General features: G+C 41.7%; 1 protein-coding gene across 1 annotated transcript in view; it reads right to left on the reverse strand.

Annotated features, from left to right (window-relative positions):
• runx1 (RUNX family transcription factor 1) overlaps window positions 1-17825 on the reverse strand; it is a 50810-nt gene extending 32985 nt beyond the window's left edge. Inside the window, exons 1-2 of the mRNA XM_035150436.2 lie at window positions 17411-17825; window positions 16026-16124 (exon numbers count right to left, since the gene is read on the reverse strand). The gene's annotated coding sequence lies outside the window, so the exon portion shown is untranslated. The remainder of the gene's footprint in view (window positions 1-16025; window positions 16125-17410) is intronic.
• Between the last annotated feature and the right edge of the window lie 3631 nt (window positions 17826-21456).

Raw genomic sequence — 21456 nt, forward strand, 5'->3', positions numbered from 1 at the left:
TGCATTAGAGCAGAAGTTCTTAACTCACACACACGAAAAGGACAAACACACACACACACACACACACACTGCAGGCCGGACAGTCCACTGCTGCGCCCTCTGTGTCTGAGACGTCCGTATGAGACTGAACTGTTAGTGTGACGCATCTGTCAGGATTCTAAGGCCGAGTGAATGCGAAAACACTTTTCTCTCCATCTTGGCGCTCGCTTCTCATCAAACTGGAGCTTTTCGAAAACACTCTTCCAAATGCAGCACTCGTGTTTTGCAGGAGGGGGAAAAGTTACTTTTTTCTCCAAGTGAACAGTCTGATAAGTAAAAACAGAAAGATGTGTCAGTAAATCATCGGCAACTTATGTTTCCAGTATTGATAAAAGAAACGAGAAGTGATCGCAGGGAGGAAAACAGAGCTGCTTTGTTGAAATGACCAAGTTGATCCATCCAGCGCAGCAAAACAGGTTTTTAGTTTTTTACCCACCACCCGAAACAACTCATGAAACGCATTAGACTCACACGCTGAGCTGAATCCGACAGATCCTGACACATCTCATCTCGTCTGACTTCATCACGGCAGAAGCGCTTGGTTCACTTGCTAGATAATGAGGCCTTTAAATAGACAGGGACAGTCCCATAGCCACATCCCAGATAAAGAACCAGCAATATTGATTGATTCTGCAAAGTCCCACATTTTTACTGACAGCATGTTTTCTTTTATATACACGTATATATATATTTTGTCCAGTGGTAAAGTCTATGAAAAATGTTGCCCAAATTGTCCAAGGGATACAGGGTTGGATGTTTCCCCTCCACTATAAAGGCTTTTGCACGCAAGAAGTGTTTTTTCGTGCTATTAATTTACATGTTAATATGCATGTTATTAGTTTTCAAACCTATTTCCAGCCAAGGCAAACTTTCAAATAGGTAATGTTATTTCACCTTCATGTTTTTTTTCGGACCCGGGTTGATTTGTCCTAGGTTTCCCTTCCGACATGTACACGTGAATCTGAATCAATCAGAATGTGAGATGGGAAGCATCTTGAAGCTGTAGTAGTAGAAGAATTATTATTATTATTATTATTATTATTATTATTATTACATTAAGAATAGGTGTGATGCCTGCATGCTTTTCCCTTTTAGAGCCACATTCACAATGTCATCGCTTTCAAGGCATAGGACTGATGAACATTCTGCTCGTGGGAAAGGTGAAATGTATTCTGGGAAATGTTGTTTGTTTGTTTGTTGGAGCTCTTCGCCGCCGTGGCCTCCCAGTCTTCCCCATCTTCATGCTGAAAAGTGTCTTTGGCCAAGATACTGAACACCGAGTGTTCAAAGAAAAAGTGCGGCCCATAGATGCGCTGTATGAATGTGTGTGTGACTGGGTGAATGGCAGTAAACTGTACTGTAAAACGATATATATAAATACAGACTCACAAAAAAAAAACGTTCTGTTTTAGCGGTGGCTGACGATCAAAATTGAGGGGAGTGATATTGAAGTAGATTACGGCGAAGTAGATTCGAGCAGTAGAAGATTCAGACCCAGACGTTGTTCCTGCTGCCCCACAAGGCGAAGTCGGTAACAGACATGCATGAGGTGTCAGCTTTTAGAAAATGTTTAGGGAAAATGTAACGATTTACAAAGAAAGCCTCAAAATTCCACCTATCTGAGACTTTTATTCCATGTCTGCATCGGCTTCAGAGGCGGAGAAATATGTAAACACGGGAAATAACACTGAGGTTTTAAAGTGTGTTTCTATTCGCCGCCTTCTGTCTTGATGGGTTAAAATGTTTGTCTCTAGCCGTGGCTCACAGCTGTGTTTGTCTGTAAAAAGGATGTTGTCTCCTTGATGCAAAAGATTAAGCAACAGGTGACCCAACTCCTGTTGACGAAAATAAAAGAACCAGATACACACAACTGAATCGTGTTACGCTTGATGTGAACAGTCAGGCGTGTCAATATTACTCTTAATTATTTACTATTCTGTTTATTTGCCTGGCCATTATTGTGCAAAGGCTTTAACCAGAACCCTGCTGCTAGCTGGATATAACTCTACACAGTTCCCTCCTGATCCTGATATTTAGATCATATTCAGCCTCATATTGGTTGTCTAGTTTAACTGAACTAAATTAGAGCATATGTATGAGTAAGTGCAGAGTGAGGCCTTCATCTGTAATGGCCTTTGATACTATCTGTGGCTGGAGGATTTAGAAGCAACAGGATTTCCTGTATATAAGGGTGTAAAGAGTCACACTAAGGGCCAAACATTATATACGGTCAGAGCTAATCACAAATTAAGTGTTGTTTTGAACTGACTCAAATGTGGGCTAAAAACCTGGCATTCTTAGAGACGTGGGAGATGTCATATCTTTTCAGACAGTCTCTCCCAGAGGACCACAACGTTGCACAATACTTGTGTAACAGACTCAACTTTGGGAAGTTTTGTGTAGACACGTTTTAGTCCTCCCTTTTCTTCGAGGTGTTTTCAGAGGAATTAAATTTTCAATTTTGTGTATGTATGTATAGAGAAACCCAACAGTTCCCACAATGAGCAACACTTTGGCAACTGTGGAGGGGAAAAAACGTCCTCATTAACTGGAAGACACCTCTAGCAGAACCAAACTCAATGTGGGCGGCCATCTGCCTCAACCGGTAAATAAACCTTAATTTGGTCTGCTCGAGTTGGATGACTAGTTGGATGAGTCCACTGGGTCGCCTTCCTGGTGGTCCACAGTGCTTAAGGTGATAACCTGATACAGCATTGAGACGCCCCCGGTGAAACATCCTGATCAGATGCTCAAACCACCTCAGCAGGCTGTTCTCAGGAAGCGTTAACAGGAAGTGCAGTTTCATCACATCCACTGTGCACAGGCTTTGTGAAATTGTGATCCTCAGAGTTTTCTTCCTGCCATGATTATGAACACTAATAGGCTCAACATCTACTTGGTAGATTGGCCCAAAAGTAAGTACAGATGTCTATACAGCAAATTAAATTGATTGGCAACCATCCACACATGCCTTGAGCCCAGAGGATGAATTATAACAACAGTCAAAATTGTATCCGACCTAATGTTTAGTTTGAGCAGACAGAGCCTTTGTTATCTCTAAAGACTGACTCGTGAATTCTGACTTAGATTTCCCAACATCTTATACTGGTTTAACACAGTAAGCAAACTAAAACATCATCATGTCGTCATAGCATTGTTACCAGCACCATTCTACTGGGTCGGCATCAGCCTTTGCCTCAAAACAGGGGCTGATGGTCTTACACTCAACATTATAGGTTTGCTTTGACCAGTTCTTAACTGTTCATTATTCACATCCACATACTGGAGACATAACCCTCTATACCAGTCACTATAAACTGCTCCAAAAATCAATAATTGTTGGCCTACATTGTTTCTGACAGTCAGAGAATGAGACTTCCAATCAACTAATTAACTATTAACACCCCTCAGGCTTCAGTGACTTTATGTCTTGTTTGCACGCATGCAACTGTTGTGTGCGTGTGTGTGAGTGTGTATGTTTTTGTGTGCGTGTCTGTCTGTCTGTCTGTCTGTGTGTACGGACACGTTTGCATGCTAAGTAAGGTCGGAGACTCTAGAAAACACAAATGGATCATCAAAGTGGAAGGAGCCAGCGGAATCAGCCAATCAGACACCTTAAATCCAACCACACGGGGTGCATACAGTCCCAAATGAGCCAATGAATAAATCAGAAGGCGTAATCGCTGGGTGGAATTTACAATAGAGAATAGAAGGGTGCTAATGGGTACAGGCCACACACACACACACGTGAAGACAACTCTTTGCATTCACTTGTTAACCACAATGTGGGGACAAATGGGGATGGAGGGAGGAAAGAGGGTGAGGAGGAGTTAGAAAAAGGGCGAGATGACTCTTTGCATGACTTCTTCGTTAACCACAGGACTGAAGGGACCTCGCCTTGCCTCACACAGGACACCCATCCCAAAAGACTTCACAAACACACACCCGCCATCTCGCCCATTAAGGCTGAAGGCGAACCAGTGTGGTCAGGAGCGAAATGGGCTGGGAACACCGAAAAAGCGCTGGATGATCAGCGGCTTCATCGATCGCCAGATGGCTGTTTCCTGTTGGTGGCTTTGCGAAACTTCGGAGGAGGTTAAAGTCAGCGGGGAAGTGTAGCGAAACAAAGAGGGCGACTGGAGATACAGACGCGCAACATAATTCTTTAAAATCCAGCAATGTCAATGTAAAGTTGTCGTCATTTTGTGTTTGTTTGTGTCTCTAGGTACAAATGATAATGTTGAAATAAAATAATAACAATATAAAGTTGATGGTTTGTCTCTGAAAGTCTATCTCGGCTGCCAATCTTAACATGTGCTTGCCACATACACAAACGCACACACACACACACACACACACACACTGAAGGGTTGGAATTGACAGAAGTAGCTGCGCATGGCTGCTGATAGTGGATTTGGTGCACACTGTGGTAAGGTTTAGCTTTACCATTATTATGGGTCTGTGGCCTGGCTGGTGGTTCTCCACACACACACACACACACACACACACACACACACACACACACACACACACACACACACACACACACACACACACACACACACACACACACACACAAATGGAAACTCCAACAGACACTCTTCTAATGCCAAAGACAAACAAGATTAAGGTTTTAAAATTGATCCCACATTCATAAAGGGGGTTTTACAGACACACTCGAATCGATGTGTACATGGAGGACATGATACCACATGTATCCTAATATTCATATATTTGGATAGCTGCAAAACATTCTGATTTGATAGGATCCACATCTCTACCTCTTACAGAGCAGCCAATTCAAATGTGGAGACCACTGATTTAACAAAATCAAAGAATTTCCAAATACTTTCCATGTCTTTCTTTTGTAAACAGTAATGGTGCATTCACACGAAATGATCTGACCCTCTGGGAATTGGGTCCTAATGCAACCAGTGAATAGAACAAGAAGTGTTTGACACATGTCCACCTCTGGGGAGGGGGTTTCACTTTATACCTAAAAATAGCCGCACATGCTTATTAGCACACATCTTGCAGGCAATCCGGTAACAGTCTTTCACAGGCTTCTGTTCCCTGACAGGAAACAAAGGATCCTGGTAAATCTGTTACATCTGCACCGAGCCTGAGAAGAAGTTCTGCCTGACAGACAAACTCTGGGGACAAATGACTAACTTACTTTCCATTTCCACAAAATCTACAGCTACAAAACAACAACAATGAAGCCGAGCAAAAAATCCAAAACTGTACAGTTGGTTCGAGGAACTTGAGCCCTCAGCAGCGTGTCGTCCCACGTTCTAACTGTAATGTTTAAAGGTGGATCAGGCATCTGCAATTAATTACTATATATTTCTCCTCCTTGGCAATCCAGTGGTCAAAAATGGCCCCCAGATGGCTATGAAGTCTAAGTAGGTTTCCGTGCATTAATTATGTTTCTCTGTACATGTAGTTTTGATTTAATTATTCACTGAAACATTATCTTTAAAATGATAAATGTTAAACGTTTTAGTCCACATCAAATAAAAACTACAGGACTTATTACAATATAGATTCTATTATGTTCAGTCAATAATGCAATGCTCATGGTGAATTACTCATCGCATTATGAATGTATGATGAATATGAATCAAGAACTGATTATCCATTGACACGTTTTTTTAAAAATAGTTTCTCCCAACACTGTCGTAAAACAAAGTGGGACGGTGTGGGAATCCGAGATAAAACCACCAGCTGAGTGTTGGTATTTTTTGCAGCGGAGAGATCAAACAGAAGACGTGGGCTGTGTGATGTGTGGCCAGATCTCCACATGGGAGCCACTGTGTGTGCGTGTGTGTGTGTGTGTGTGTAGTAAAGACAAAAAAGACAGAGACAAGTAGGAGATGAATCCATAGAAGGCATTTGGTGCTCATTCCCATGCTTCAAAATGGGAGAGCCAGAGATCACAGCTGGACAAATGGACACACACACACACACACACACACACACACACACAGACACACACACACACACAATTAAGACTGAGAGACTTAAGCTAAAGGAAACATCTCAACAAGACAATAGACAAAACGAAAGACTTAATTGAGTCCTTATGAGACCTTTTATGTGTGTGTGTGTGTGTGTGTGTGTGTGTGTGTGTGTGTGTGTGTGGCTCCAAAGTGCTGATTCATAATGATTGTAGCAGACAGCTCCTCAGTGAGACTCTGGTATAAAATCTTACTGTTTAACGCACACACTCACACACATTCTCTCACTTTGATCTGCAGTTGAGTACAAGGGAAACGCAGTGTTGTAAATTTTGAGATCTACTTTCCAACAGTTTTTTTTTTTTTCCATGTAGCTATTTGCAGGGATGGAAACTTGCCTCCAAAAAGAGACAAGTATGAGAAGGTTTGTATGATGTAGTCGCTTCTGGCCAGAGGTTTGCTGAGGATATTCATGGTCCCCAGAAGATGAGTCCTGATTATTGTGGTGACTCCCTGCCCTTTCCTCCAGCGCCACATTTCCCCTTGTGCACAAAATTGAACATGCAACCGCAGATTGTTGTGACATTCACTGAATCTCTCATGAAAAAACATCAGACAATATGCATCATAACCAGATGGGCAGATTACCAAGAATTTTACCCAGCTTGTTCATGTGAAGTGGTTAAGATGGAAAAACCGATATTAGGATGTTAAGACATCTCTTACTTCATCCCATTGGTTACCAGTGGCCGCTTACTTCCTCTTTCTTGAAAGCAGCTTTCTTATTCCGTCATCATTTGTTAGCTCTAGCCTCTGAGTAAAGTTGTAATAATTAAAACAAAACAAATTCATAGTGACCATGTCACTGACACACTGGCCCATATGTAATACATCCCTGGCTTTACAGACAGCTGGCAGAACCTTATTTGTACTGAATGTTTACAAGTGGTATATCAATATCTACCTAGTAATTTCACAAACATCTGTCTGCAGCTGTTGGTTAAAACTCGCGGCCAGATCATTTTGATCATTTGATTATTTGTATTCTACTATATCGGACTGATACAGACTTTCAGAGGTGCTAGTATAATCACATCCTCTTTAGCAGTTTCTCTACAAAGTAAAAGTTCAACGTGTTTCATTTCAATGGGATTTATTTTGAAAGGTTCATCCACTTGGGTCTGAGGATTGTGTCGATTGCTTCACAGTCTTCTCAAATAGCCGCCATGCAAGGTATGAAAAAATAACAGCAGTTCAAAAAAAACGATTCAAACTTATATAGGAGCCACACACGTAAACAATAATGAAGCAAATTCATTTTACGACAAATATTGACTATGGGAATAAAGTGGCTCTGGAGCATTGACACTTAACAAGCAGGTTTAGAAAGGGCACTGGTCATGTCGTATTGATTTTCCTTTTCCTTTCCTTTTCTGATTTTATTTTATTTAAAAAAGATCCTGCAAATCTATTACGTGGCTGTTTAGTCATATATGTTATTGAATTGTCTTTAAATTCAAATCATGTGTAAAATCCCTTCATGAACGTATTGTTTAATAACTGTGTTGTTTCTGTTGGAAAGGGGATTTGCTTCCCAGCCCTTTTCCCAGTAGGGACAGCTGATCACAGGAGGATAAACATGGGGGAAAAGTGACCAATCAGACTTGTCACCTCTGCTGTGCAACACGCACAGTGACCCATTGATAAAATAGCTGCAGAGTAAACTGAATGGAGAAGGAGGGGCTTCTGGTAAGACAACAGTGCTAATTTCTCCTAAGTCCTTCCTCTCCTTCATCTATCCCCTTTTTCCGTCTGTCCCACTGACTTCCCAACATTAGCAGCATACTGGAAAACACATTTCTATCTTCGTGAAAGCTGTGTGTGGGAAACAAATGGCAGGACTCTACTCTGGTACATCATTGGAATAATTTTCCCGTTTTATGGTATTTCTTTTTTTTTACTGGATTTAAATCTATCAATCTAAATCATGCATTTCGGCACCTAAATCTCCCTGTTGCATTACTCTGCACTTCATGATATTCTTCTTCTTCATTCAGTGTAGTGAGGTAAAATGTATTTGTTGAGGTTAAGGTGTTGGATGGGGGGTGTTTTCTTTTATTCATTTTTCTGTACAAAAATATTAGTCTGAATATTTTTAAAAGGTTCAGTGTGTAGAATTTAGTGACATCTAGTGGTGAGGTTGCATGTTGCAGCTGAATACCCCTCACCTCCCCCTCCCGTTCCAAACATGCAAGAGAACCTGTGATAGCCTTCCGTCGTCGTAAAAACAGAATCATTATTTTATATTAAATTTCTATCAATATCCCTCTCACCTAAATCTTACACACTGGACCTTTAAATACAACGTGGAAGCCACGCTAAAACACCTGCTTCGTTGAATTGTACAAATGTATGATTGTCAAATTGTCAGTTTCAGAAAATTTGCCATCTCTGCTGATCTGACAAACACTTGGCATGCAGTTAGTCAATGTTCTCCCATCTGGTTTCAGTTTCATTTTTTTTTAGTTTTTTTTGTTGCACTTCAGCAGAATACATCCTGTGGAGGTACGCTGCAGGATTCCACTTTACTGTTGCAAAATCACACTCGTTTCCTGTAGCAATCTGCACAGGTCCAACAACAGAAACCATCTAAACTCCACATGCATGAATTATTTCGAAAAAGAGAAAGATACAAGACCCACAATGTGGTGGAGGATGCAATACTGCAGAGTAAAAATACAAATTTATTGTGAGTAAAAGAGGCTTATTGTGTTGCCTGTATTTAATTAGTTTTGACCATTTACCTAACCCTGTTGGGTGGTTGACCAATCCTTTATACTCTGTGTGAGATCTAATTTATTAAGTACATGTTTGAGGCACTTCCTCGCTATCCCACAATACAGGGGTAAACTTTGACCTCACATTGTCTATCCGCCAATCAGACAAACCATTTTCATCTCTGCCCACACTGTTGTTTTTCTCCAACTCGTTTTATTTTTTGAACGTAAACACACACTCATGCACACACACGTACACACACACACACACCAAAGCCACAGCCACAAACCAAGCAGAGTTTTACAATATATAACCACAAGAGAGGGTAGACTGGACTCTCTCTCTCTCTCTCTCCGTGTGGGTGCATGACACAGAGATAGAGTAGTGGCGTGTGTGGTTTACCAGACTGGCTAACCAATACACTGTGAATGCAAAACTGGATACCACCTCTCTCCCTAACAATTCATCTACCGTTTATACAGTTAAATCACAAGAAATAAAGTATTTGCATTGAACATCTACTATATCGGTGGTTTCCAGGGTGCACCCCGCCAATCGGCCGGTGTCAGCTGGGATCGGCTCCAGCCCCCGCAACTCCTCAATGGATAAGCAGGATAGATAATGGATGGATAGATCTGCCATATCTATGCAGCTGTTATCCTGCTCAAGCTCCGAGATAACGTTATCTCCTGCCTTCTGCTTAGAAGTGATGACATTAGAGCGCACAGCAACTAACTCTGATATAGTCTCCTGCTTGTGTTTGAAGTGTTGGCACAGAAAGAGGACTGCATCAACTGTGAGCGCAGCTAGCACTCATTCTCTGAAGGACTAATTAGGCTGGGTTTCATTGTTACGAGAGCGTCGCTGCACCTTTAACGTTCCACTGAACCCTGTAGTCTATATGAAGCAACAGTATTGCTCTGCTGCTGTGTGTGTGTGTGTGGGTGGGTGTGAGAGAGGGCTTGTCTTTTTAACGGTCGCTCTGTCGCACGCATCCTCCTCGCTTCCTTCTTCCTTCATTATCTTCTCGGTCTGTTATAGCACTCGCACACACACACACACACACACACACACACACACACACACACACACACACACACACACACACACACACACACACACGTAGCCAACAGACATTTTGAAATAGTGAAACAGCTTCGGTTAGTTAAGCAGGATTGAGTAAACAGCACACTTTTTGTGCACTTTTTTATTCTAACTGGCAAGATGCTGCACAAAAGGATATGTGGTTATAATTAATGCATTCTTTTTTTCACTTCTTTTGGTTGCAAACATTTCCTGACACTGAGTTCACCTCATCAGCACAGCCATTACTCTCCAGAATTGCACTAATATGCAACCAGATTATTTTTCCAAATCAACAACTAAACATTATGTCACTCGCAACACAGTGACCTAAAATACCACTGACAACCAGTAGCATCAGAATATGTTATTTCCTTTGAAAATCAACATAATGAATCAATGGGATGGTAAGATCAGACTATATTTTTTGAACAAGGTTTATTTCTGTATTTTATTTACAAAACTGTCAATTCACTATATCTACATGCAACAACCAGAGGGCACATATACACAAAAAAATAACAATATAATACTGATAATAATAATAAGTTAAGGTAAAAAAGTTTTAGACAGGTAAGTGATAATAGATTATTCTATTATGTCATAAAAAAAACACTCATGAGAATAGATTAATGATATAACTGAGCAATTAAAGTGTCACCAATAAGAAAGAGCTGAAGCATTTAACAAACTAATGAATATGATGAAATGTATTAATGTATTGTATTATTGTGTTATCATTGCATTTTTTTTATCATATTTATTCATGACATTTTATCATATGAAATTATTCTGTGTTCTATTAAAACTTCAATAAAACAATGGCTTAACCATTTGAATAATTTGATTTCTATTTGTGTCTCAAACAATATGATTCTGTACATTTTATGGTCGAACTGGATCTTATCCATCATCCCTGAGTTTGCGCACGCAGAAAAAAACCAGAGGACAGTTTAAATTAGAGTCCAGTATGAGCTCGATATGTGAGAATAGTGCTGCCCTGGATGGAAGTGGCCTAATACTGGCACTCCTAGTTTACAAGTGTGCTTTGACAGTGCAATAAGTTATGGATGTGAGAAAGTTCATTATGTCTCTGCTCCGCTGACATGTGAGTGATGTCTGAACGCGGGGACATGCTGAGAGTCAGCATCACCTCTTTTAAAATCAGCCTGAAGCAGACCTGTAGAGTTTCCTCTGTTAAACTTTGCCTCCTACTGATAACACTCACACTTTCTGCCTCTGTGCAACTCTCTCACACACACACACATGCACACACACGCACACACACACTCATAACAGGTGTAGCCTCCAGATAACCAGAATCAGCTCTGGACAGGCACGTACAATGTGGCCGAGCAAGGGCGAACAATGTGGACAAGTGGAAAGTGGTTGGTGGAGCAGGCGGGTACGATGGGTTTCGATGTGATGAGTGGTGTAAATTAAGAATGACAGAGAAACCACAAAAACAAGCTTCAAAGCACATTGATATATGAAGCGTAGGGAGGGAACAATGCAACTTCAACGCTCACGTTTTGGAAACGTAGAAAAACAACTTGAAGTGGCTCTCGTTTTTTCAGACAAACGTCTGAGATATATAGACTGGGAAAGGAGGGATGGGGAAAAGAGGGAGGAGGTGAGGTGAGGAGGGAGGATGGAGAGGCTGGAGGAAAGAGTTGGGCCGATGTAGAAGGAGGGGAGTGAAGCGATGGAGAAGGGAAAACCTAAATTTATAGAATTACATGTAGCTAATGAGGAAACAAAGTTCACACAAAGCAGCGATCAGATCTTAATGTGGACTCTGAGACACATATTCATAAAATCATATCTGATACAGTGACACACATTTTTTTAAACCAATCGCAGTAGCAGTAAACTGTCCTGTTTCATCCTGTCTGTATCAGAACAACATTAAACACACACACACACCCATACACACACATGGAGTGAACTGCAAACCCACAAAATCTGTCACGTCTGGCACATCCCAGTGACTGACAGGGGAAAGCAATGCACCCGTTTAAGGCAAGCGTCGAACTTTGTATGATGTGTGCATGTGGCAACCATGTACCCACTACACGCAGGAGGGAAACACGTGATCTGATGTCTCTTAGCATGTGCAGTGTAGACAGTTACAGCACTGCAGAGGAAGGTAGGCCTACTGAATGCCAAATACTAGAGAGATATCAATGCTCACCTTTAATTAATGTTAGCATGCTAACATGTGCCACTTAGAGCTCAACAGGAAACGGCTGAGGCTGATGGGAATACTGAGATGAAAAGACATCATTAGGAAACAGTTGCATTGTAAAACCTGAATGTTTGTGCCTTATTCCACTTTGAACTTTCGACGACACAAAAACTCTGTTGTCATGATAGTGATCTCTGAGTCTGTGGTTATCAGGATAACTTCAGGTTTAAGTCTCCCATCATTAGACAACAAAATTCAGTAATAACCTTGGTGAAAGTCCATAGCTTATTTACGTTTTAGCTTTAGTTGTATGCGTAAATGTTCAAATGTCCTATCCTTTTTATTTATATCTTCTACTTTCGCTTTTAGTTTCTTGTCCTGTCATACTCAGAACTGTATTAATGGTTCTTATGATGTTGCTCATAATTAACAACTCCGCCTCCTCCGCATGAATGAAACCCCAGGGTTAACTGAGGTGGTTGATAACCAGTTTAGTAGTACGGGTTCTCAGAACATCGCATCTGAAAGCATATCCTGGATAAGTTGAAGTTGCTTCGTAGTACACTTAGTGTGATATTCTGTCCGGTCTGTGTGAGAAGAAAATACAGCAGCAACCCATCAGTAATATCTAATGGAGCTACAACTCTCGCTCTTAAACTGCCATCTGAGTGTGAGGAGCTTTTGTGTCAGCAACAAAAATTCCATTTGAAACAGCAGCAACATGTGATGATGCTGTCGACGGCCTGAACACACTGTGGCTCGGACTTGTCCAATAGGCTGGAAAAAGGAATGCAGGTAGACATTCAAGAGTCCCTACATGGAAGTAGAATCAGAGCGAGTCCTTTTTGCAATTTCACCTAAACTTTTCCTTAAAACATAAACTGAGTAACTTGGATTTATTGTAAAAATGTTTGTCCATTTCATCGCTTTCATCAGTTTTAGGTGTCTTGCTGCCATTTGATAGTGAATGATTTTCCGTAACAGTAAAAAGTACACGGTATCACAAGTACTTTTACATTTCTTTCACGGACTGCGACTTTGTCCTATCAGCGTTTCACCAGTGACCTGGTTTAGCAAAATGCACGTATTGTGCATGTGTTCTAACGGAATCGCACAGAGTTATGTGTGATGGCACTGCTGATGTAGGAGGCTGTGCAAATGCAAACCGTGATGTCAGAAGTGTGAAAAAGTGCACTTTTCTGTGCAAACTGTTTGAAGCGCTGAACCAAGAATTGACAGGAAACTCTCTCTCTCTCTCTCTCTCTCTCTCTCTCTCTCTCTCTTTCACACACACACTAACACCCACACACACACACAGAGTAGCAGTCACAAAGTGTTCTTGAGAATTTCCGCTGCAAAGGCAACCACCGCTGGAGACGTGCAGCACAACATCAGATTTCAGGAAATGCATCCTTTCAGACTCTCTATTGTATCAACCACTGCTGTAATGATATTAATTCAATTCAACAGCTAAAAGATCTCAAAGGAGATTATTATCAAATCGTAGATGAATCCAACATTTCTCATATTACAGCGCTGTCCATGTTTACTGTAATATAATCAATACGTTAAGATGTGGACACTTTGATTTCCCCATGTATGGATGCCTTGTTGTGCATTATCGTATAGGTACCTGGAATTATAGGAAATACATGAAGTGACAGTATGCTGGCTAATTTAACAAAACTGTATTTTAGTATTTATTTTTATTTTGTTTTAGTCTTTCTTGATACTTGATACTGCACCAGAAGAAGCTGACTACAATTTGGAGTTAGCTTTAGCTGTCAAATGCTCCACCATGCTGCGTCTGTACTTCTTTGTTGTTAGGCAGACTGTGCACTGGGATTATCACGAAACGAAGGAAATGAAGACGATGTTAGTAGACTGGAAAACCAAAACAATGAGCCAAGAGGGGCTCTAAAGCTCTGCAGAGCTGAGGTACATCGCAGAGCTATTAATAATCCTCTGCGGGTTCATCCTGCAAGTGACACCTTTCACAAGTCACATTGATCAAGTGTAAATGTATTAAATCACATTGATCCATTCAGCGTTTGATCAATAATGGCAAACTCAAACTAAATCATCTATTATTTCACTTGCTCCTCCTCAAGAGTGGTAATGACACAAAAGCTATATTGTTTTCTATCATCCTGAAAGCAGCATGCACTGAAGACCTTCTTTCTCAGCTCCTCTTTGAAAATACAGATGTACGGAACTTTGACTTCATTAGAGTTCCTCCTGTGCCCCTGATGCAACAGTCCCCATGGACACCACTTCAGGTTTCCACGTACAAGTCGGTAATAACAGTAAAGCTGATTTCCGACATGCACTGAACTCAGGAGATCCTCCGCACATTCTCTGGTGGAGCTGTATGAGTGAGCGCAAGTCTCCGAGTGAGAGCTTCCGGACTTGTCCAAATGTCCAAAGGACGCGACGTGAGAACACAGCAGGAGATGCTCCGCAGGATTCACAGGGAGCGAGCGGGTGGGTGTGTTGATGACCTTTCTAACATGCGACAGGTGCAAAAATGAAAAAAAAAACTCAGAGAAAACAAATTGCTTCGGATGAAAAGCAGAGGCACCGACGTAGCAGACACAGATGAAGATGTCTAGATTGCTTTTGGTGATAAGGTCCAATGCCAGTCTCACTGTGTGGTAAACAAAAACACACGATCTCCACAGCGGAATTAATATGTTACATCCTGCCCCCGCCTGCTGCACCTGACACCTGACATTTCTGTGTTGTGAACACATCTCAGCGGAGAATCTCCTGCTGTGTCGTTCATCTAACAAAGTTAAACTCCGGAGAAAGTCCAGACCCAATTATCCGGAAATCCTCCGGAGTTTGTGTCCGAAAACAGCTTATGTGCTTATGTGTTGATGTGTTTATTCACACTAAAAACATAGTTAGATGTGTGTTTGTGTAACACATCAGTCAGTAATGGCAAACAAGCTCAGCAGACGACTAATCATCAGAAGATGTGGGCTGTTGGTTGAGTAACACAGAGACAGCCAGTGCTGGGAAAATGAAGCAGACGTGTGTAGTCATTCACCCAGCTGCTGGTTGATGAACCAGGAAGGAATGCCTGCTACATTCCTCACTCTCCTTCCTCCTGTCAGCCTCCCTTATTAGCTGGGGGCCGTGAGGAGGTGGGGGTAAAAAGGTTAATGGTATGTATTTATATTGCGCTTCTGTAGTCTTGAGGAACATTCACACTGCTTTACAGTGCAGTTTTTTTTTTTTTACCATTTAACAGCACTTTTTCTATAAGAACGGCACAGGTTTGGGTTCAGTATCTTGCTCAAGGACACTTGGGCATGCAGAATTGGGATCAAACCATTGAACTTCTGACCCTCCCTCCCCTGCTTCCCAAAAAAAGCAGCAGGTAATCGAGAGGGTTATGGTTGACTTTGTTAGAATCAGAGAAGTAGCTCATTGCACCATATTATCCCAATAGATCGCTGGTGGTTCCTAGAGTCTGTAAGAAAGGGAGGTCGGTTCAGCTCCCAGACTCCTCTCCTGTAGAACCAGCTCCCAGTTGGGGAGGCAGACACCATATTTACATTTAAGGCTGAACTTAAAATGTTCCTTTTTGATAAAGCTTGTATTTAGGATTGGCTGCGATAGGCCTAAGACTGCTGGCAGAACTCCCATCATGCACTGAGCACTCTTTCTCTCTCCTTCTCCCTTTCTCGCCCTACCTCTGCCCCCCAAGGTATTTCTATCACATAACATACATCGCACTAACTTTGTGTTTCCCCCCATAATGAACACATATGGACAGAGGCTATGATTTGAGTGTACGTATAACCCACTCCACATCCTAAATTCATGGGATCCCCTTAAAATAATGTAAAAATATTTTGATCAACCCACAGGACTGAACAAAGCAGCAAAAAAACACAGTTGCATCCACACAAAACACACACACACACACACACACACACACACACAGAGCGAGAATAAAATGAACTTACCTCGTACAAAAGCTGACTGATAGGAGGTCAGAGACTCAAAGATACGATGCCATTAATACATTTTCTTCAATATCTCTTCCTCTCCGCCCTTCTTTTGATCTGTAAATTAATTTAAAGAATACATGCACATAGTCAACACAAACACACACAGGAGGATAACGTCAACATATGTGTGTGTGCGCACGTGTGTGTGTGAAAGAATGCATGTAGATATAGCTCATCTGATTCTCAACGGCGTTAATAAGCATTGATTAGGGCATTGTATAGTTTACGACCCACACAAAAGTACAACTATATCTACTTATATGCATATATAGCAAAAAATACACAATATAAATATATCATGTACGATATTTTCTAATCACCTAGATAGTGTGTCATTGTCACAGAATAATAAGGTGTGCTTTTTGAGGTTTGGAAAATGCCAGTGACCTGAGGTGCAGTGCCAATGAATAGTTGAAGTAGTGTGAGTTCAATCAGACAACTCACATTTGAAATGTTTATTGCAGCAGCAGGACATAGTTAGTGTTTGGCATCTAGGCTCCGACTTCATAAATCCCCAATAAATGATTCGATAGATATAATGCAGTGATGAGCAAATATTTATGACCCCCCCCCCCCAACCCCCAGTCGGAGTCCACAGGTGGATGCTGGGGTGGTGGAGGGACTTACTCAACCTGCAGCAATGCTGACACAGCAGCAGCAGCGAGGGGCAAGCAAAGGGAGTGATGGGAATTTTTTTTGCAATTTAAATTGGCTGCCAAAAATGTGTGTGTATTACAGAGGATTGTGGAGAATGAGGTGTGTCACATGATTGGAGCAGGGCTGTTTGAGTTGGCTGTCTGAACAAGCAAGGGTTTAACTGGCACGGGGAATACCCACCCAGAAGCTGCGTCCATTGAGAAATAGACCAAATTCACGATTGTTGGAAATGTTCAATGTTTCCTGGCGCACAATCTGATAACAGTTCAGTTTGACGCGGTTGCTCACAGTTCAACTTGACTCTAGTTCTCCGAAAACACTGCGAGTCCCCTGGGGGGAAAAATTTGGAGGGAACTGTGCACAAAATGTTGAGCCAATGTAGTAGATGTTTTGAGAATGGCCGTTGGCAGGAAGGAATGAATGAGTGAGGGAAATGATGCCTCCGATTCTCATGGTCCGTTTATTTACAGTGAACACACCAGTGTCTGACTGAATTTGATGATTTAACAGTGTGAATCACATAGAACTAAATATGGGTTACATTTCTGTTTCTGCGCTTTCGATTTTTAATGTTAAACCTTGTCATGAAAGCAGTAAAAGTTGAAATACTACAAATAGTTTGCAAAGTACATGTTTAAACATAAATACTGAAGGTGAGGGATGTGTGGTTGTGGTATTCTTACCCCAGCAGCGGTGTCCCAGTCCTGGACAGAGGTCGCTGTCAAAGATCTCTGTGATTTCTCCAGTCGACCACTGTCTTAGATAAATCCACAAACCTCTTTCATTGTCTTACTGTCTTTCTCTGCTTGTGGTGTCTTTCTCTGCCCTATTCACTATTCACAGTTATTTTCTGCTTCCGCTCTTTCTGTGGCCACACGCATCTTCCTTTATCTCTCAGTGCGCTTCATGACTGCCTCTCTCTCTCTTGTTTTGGTTTGTGGTTCTCCAAATCCCCTTGCTGACGACTTTTTGTCTTCGGAGTTGACTCTCTCCCTTCACATTTAATGTTACTGACCAGAGAGAGTCTTTCTGTCGACATCACGAGCCACCTAGTTTGGTTTCTATTAATCCAGCATTGTGGCTTTGGCGTGTGTGTGTGTGTTGTGTGTGTCTGTGTGTGTATAATCAAGCTAACCACCTGCCCCCCTCAGCCAACAGTTTTCACTAAGGAAGTAGCTGTGGTTAGAGCGAGCAAAAAAGAGGGTGAGGTCGTTGCGGTGTGTGCTTCTGAGCGCCTAAAAGTGCGTTTGTGGTTTGTGTGTGTGTTTGTGAGTGTGTGTGTGCAGCAAGGGTTACAGAGGGCGAGCGAACCACCTCTACTCACTCCTGCAGCAGTGAGGCTTGGTGGTCAGGCTGTTAAACACCTTTGACCTCTAGTGTGTACGGTTTGTGTGCGTGTGTGTTTGTGTGTCTGTGTGTGTTTTAGAGAGGGAGAAAGAGAGACCATGACATGAGAGCATGACATTGTTAATATACGGAACGTATTTTCTGGTATTTCTAAATGTAAACAGTTTGTATTTTCTACGACTTTTTGGAACAAAGTTATTTCCTATTTCTGGAGAAAGTTTTTAACGTTGTCGTCCGAATCCATTGCCTAGATTTTTTGGTATGCTCCTATAGTGTGTTAGTGTGTTATTGAGTGTTTATAGTTTAAGGGTGCATTTACAACCATTTTCAACCTTGTTGGGTCGGAACCTACAGACTTTTGAGTTTAGTTTGAATTATAGTGACAGGCGTGAAAGTTGCCTCTGGAATCAACAGACTAAAACTTTAGTTTGACAAAAAAGGTGGTGTAGGTCCGACTCAAACAAACCGGTTTGTTTAAAGAAACACTAGGTCTTTCTTATACCCTAAAATAACAGCTTCAAAATCATTTGGATGCCTGGATCTGCACTATGTAGTTACAACCTGCTTCACGGCATATGTCACAGGTAGGTAGGTAGGTATAAACAACATCATCTTTAACAGTCTATGATCTAAAACAAAGTCCCCGTTAAATGCTGGACATCGTTTTTTGCCATTTAAAACATATTATAGAGGAATAGCTAAGAATTCTGCTCGGCCAATGCGATTGTTAAACATCTGCTTGTTAAGTATCTGTGATCAGCCTTTCCAGTGGAAGGTTAATGAAGTGGAAAGGCAGATACAAACAGACACACGCCCACAAGCAACTTGACCCTCAAGTTCACGCCTCTTTACGCCCGAGCACCTGCACTGACACACTTCTACCTCACCTTAACTCCACCTCTGCCACCTCAACCCACTCACACAAACAATGTCCGGACAGCTGCTGCCCCACCTCAGCAGGTTTAAGTTTCTGACACACCCTGACCCTAAAAGCAGCCTACACACTCACTATTTACTGTGAAACCACAAAAACACTTCATGAAAGGGTTCGTTTTTTTTTTTTACTTTGGTGACACCCATATGTACACGTGTTCTTTGTTAAGTTGTTTTGCACTTAAGATCAAAAAAGAACGGAATCTAGAAAAAGTGCTTTCTTTTTTTTTAAAAGAGATTTTCCTTCCTTATGCAGCATAGACGCGTGCTCAGCCAATCAGATCAGGATCAGGTACCCAAACCGTCAGGACACAAGATACTTGAGGGCCGGGTTGGTAAACACAGTAGAAGATGTCCTACTGTGTGTCCTGAGAGAGCGCAGTGGGAGACTGGTCACCCGTGGACCTCTGACCTCTTACAGACACAACATGACCTCCAGCTGCAACTTCCTGGGCCATGATAGGGTCAGACACTGACATAGACAGCTACCAGTAGCCTCTGTTACACAGCCTGTTCAAGGCGGGAATGCGATTTGACTAAACGTCCTGACCTACAGACATTCATGGTCCCCACAGGAAGAACCGTTACCCGTTACATTGCTTTCAGGGAAATGTCTCAACGGCTATTAGATGTATTGTCATGCAATTCAATGTAAAGATTCATGTTCTCCTCAGTGATCTTCAGAATTTTCATCCAGCTCAATGATTCAGATTGTCCCATAATTTGACTTATGAGCAAAAACCTGCAGAACTAACCAGGCTACTTTTTAAGGTCACTTTTAAACCTGCAGTTTTGTTCATTAATGCCAGACTATTGAAAATGAGGTCATATAGACTCAAAATGCTTATAACAGGTGACTAGCATTGTCAGGTAGAAACACAGATTTAACCGTGATTGTCTTCAAAAATCACACAATGTGCAAACATGAAATGATGAACATACTACATCTATTCATTAACTGTTAAGATAAGAGCTTCACTCAACCGCAAGATGGGACACAAGGCACAGTGAAGAGGATTGCAGTACAAACAACCATACCATTCGAACCGGGTACCGTCTTGCCATGAGGTGACAGTGCTAAAATGCAAAACATGGCTGAGAAACTGTTGTTTTTGTACCATATGACATATAACAGGTTGTATAGTTTTACTTTATGGGGAATGTGAACAATAACTCCTGTGACTAACAGCCTTAAAGATATTCCAGATCTTCCTGAAATTTGAACAAACCTGAAAGGAAACACAAAGTACAGCGAGACAAGGAGACCCTTTCTTTTCTTATCCTCTTTTTATGACACTTTTTCCATCTCGCTGCCTCTGCTTTTCTTCCACCTCTCCCCCCCCCCCTTCCTCCCCTCTCTTCATCCTCCTCTACACCCCACAGAGCTCCCACGACATCAAACCCCATCATGTCTAGACCCTTCTCGTGTGTGTGTGTGTGAGTGTGTGTGTGGCCACGTCGCTGTGTGTGTTCTTACCAGCTGCTAAAATACAACAAGTTGAAGTGGCCTTTGAATTTGTCAACAAACTAAACCTCCAAAACAAGTGGATTCAAAAGCTGGAGTCTTTCTTTGTTGCCCGCCACTCATATAAAACAGACTGCCTACATGAATTGCCTACATGGCCAGACTTTGAGTCATAATACTAGACTCACTCATGTGCTTTGAGCATCAGTGAGACGAAGCCTGCTGGCTCCATAAAAATGAAGAGTGTGATTCCTGTGCAGCTGTCTGTAAATGTTAGAAAGGCCTCCTCGGTCTATGCTCAAGCAACTTCAGAGCTCAAATGACAATTACAGAATAAAGGAACATGCGAGAGCATATGAGTCAATGTGGTACACTGTAACACATGTCATTTAGTTCAAACTAAGAAACTAAAAGGTCACCTGCTGCCTTAAAAATCGCTGAATCTCAACTTGAAGATAAGCTTTGGTTCCATTCAGATCCCTTGGGCTAACTCACATTCACTTCCACATTGTTTGAACGGATAATTTCAAGTTAAGGCAACTAATTATTGGACATAAAGAATTTTAACAAATTAGAAAGGAATATTCCAGAAACAACTTACCAACCCTACCTTTAAAGCTGCAACTCATTTATCACTGCTCGGGAAACTTGGGCACAAACTAGCAGCTGAAAACACATGGTTTGACATATTATCACCTTGTAAAGTTGTTGTGGCAGATACTGACTCATGTAAACATAATTTAGAGTCAGGATTGTGTCCATGTGAAGTCCAATACGTGCTGTAATTTGTGCTTTGGTTTGGCCGTGATGCAATCTCCCTTTGTCATTGATGTTAAAAGGGAGGTGCCTTCTTCTCCCTACGTCTCCGCTTCCTCTGTGTCCTCCTCCTGATTTCTGCGGGGACGTCTGTTTTGATCTCAATGTCAGCCACCTTCAGCATGATAAGCTGGTATTAACTATATGACCTTGGAGTTGCAACATTAA

Source organism: Hippoglossus stenolepis, chromosome 24 (genome assembly GCF_022539355.2).
Source record: "Hippoglossus stenolepis isolate QCI-W04-F060 chromosome 24, HSTE1.2, whole genome shotgun sequence".
NCBI classification, from domain to species: domain Eukaryota; kingdom Metazoa; phylum Chordata; class Actinopteri; order Pleuronectiformes; family Pleuronectidae; genus Hippoglossus; species Hippoglossus stenolepis.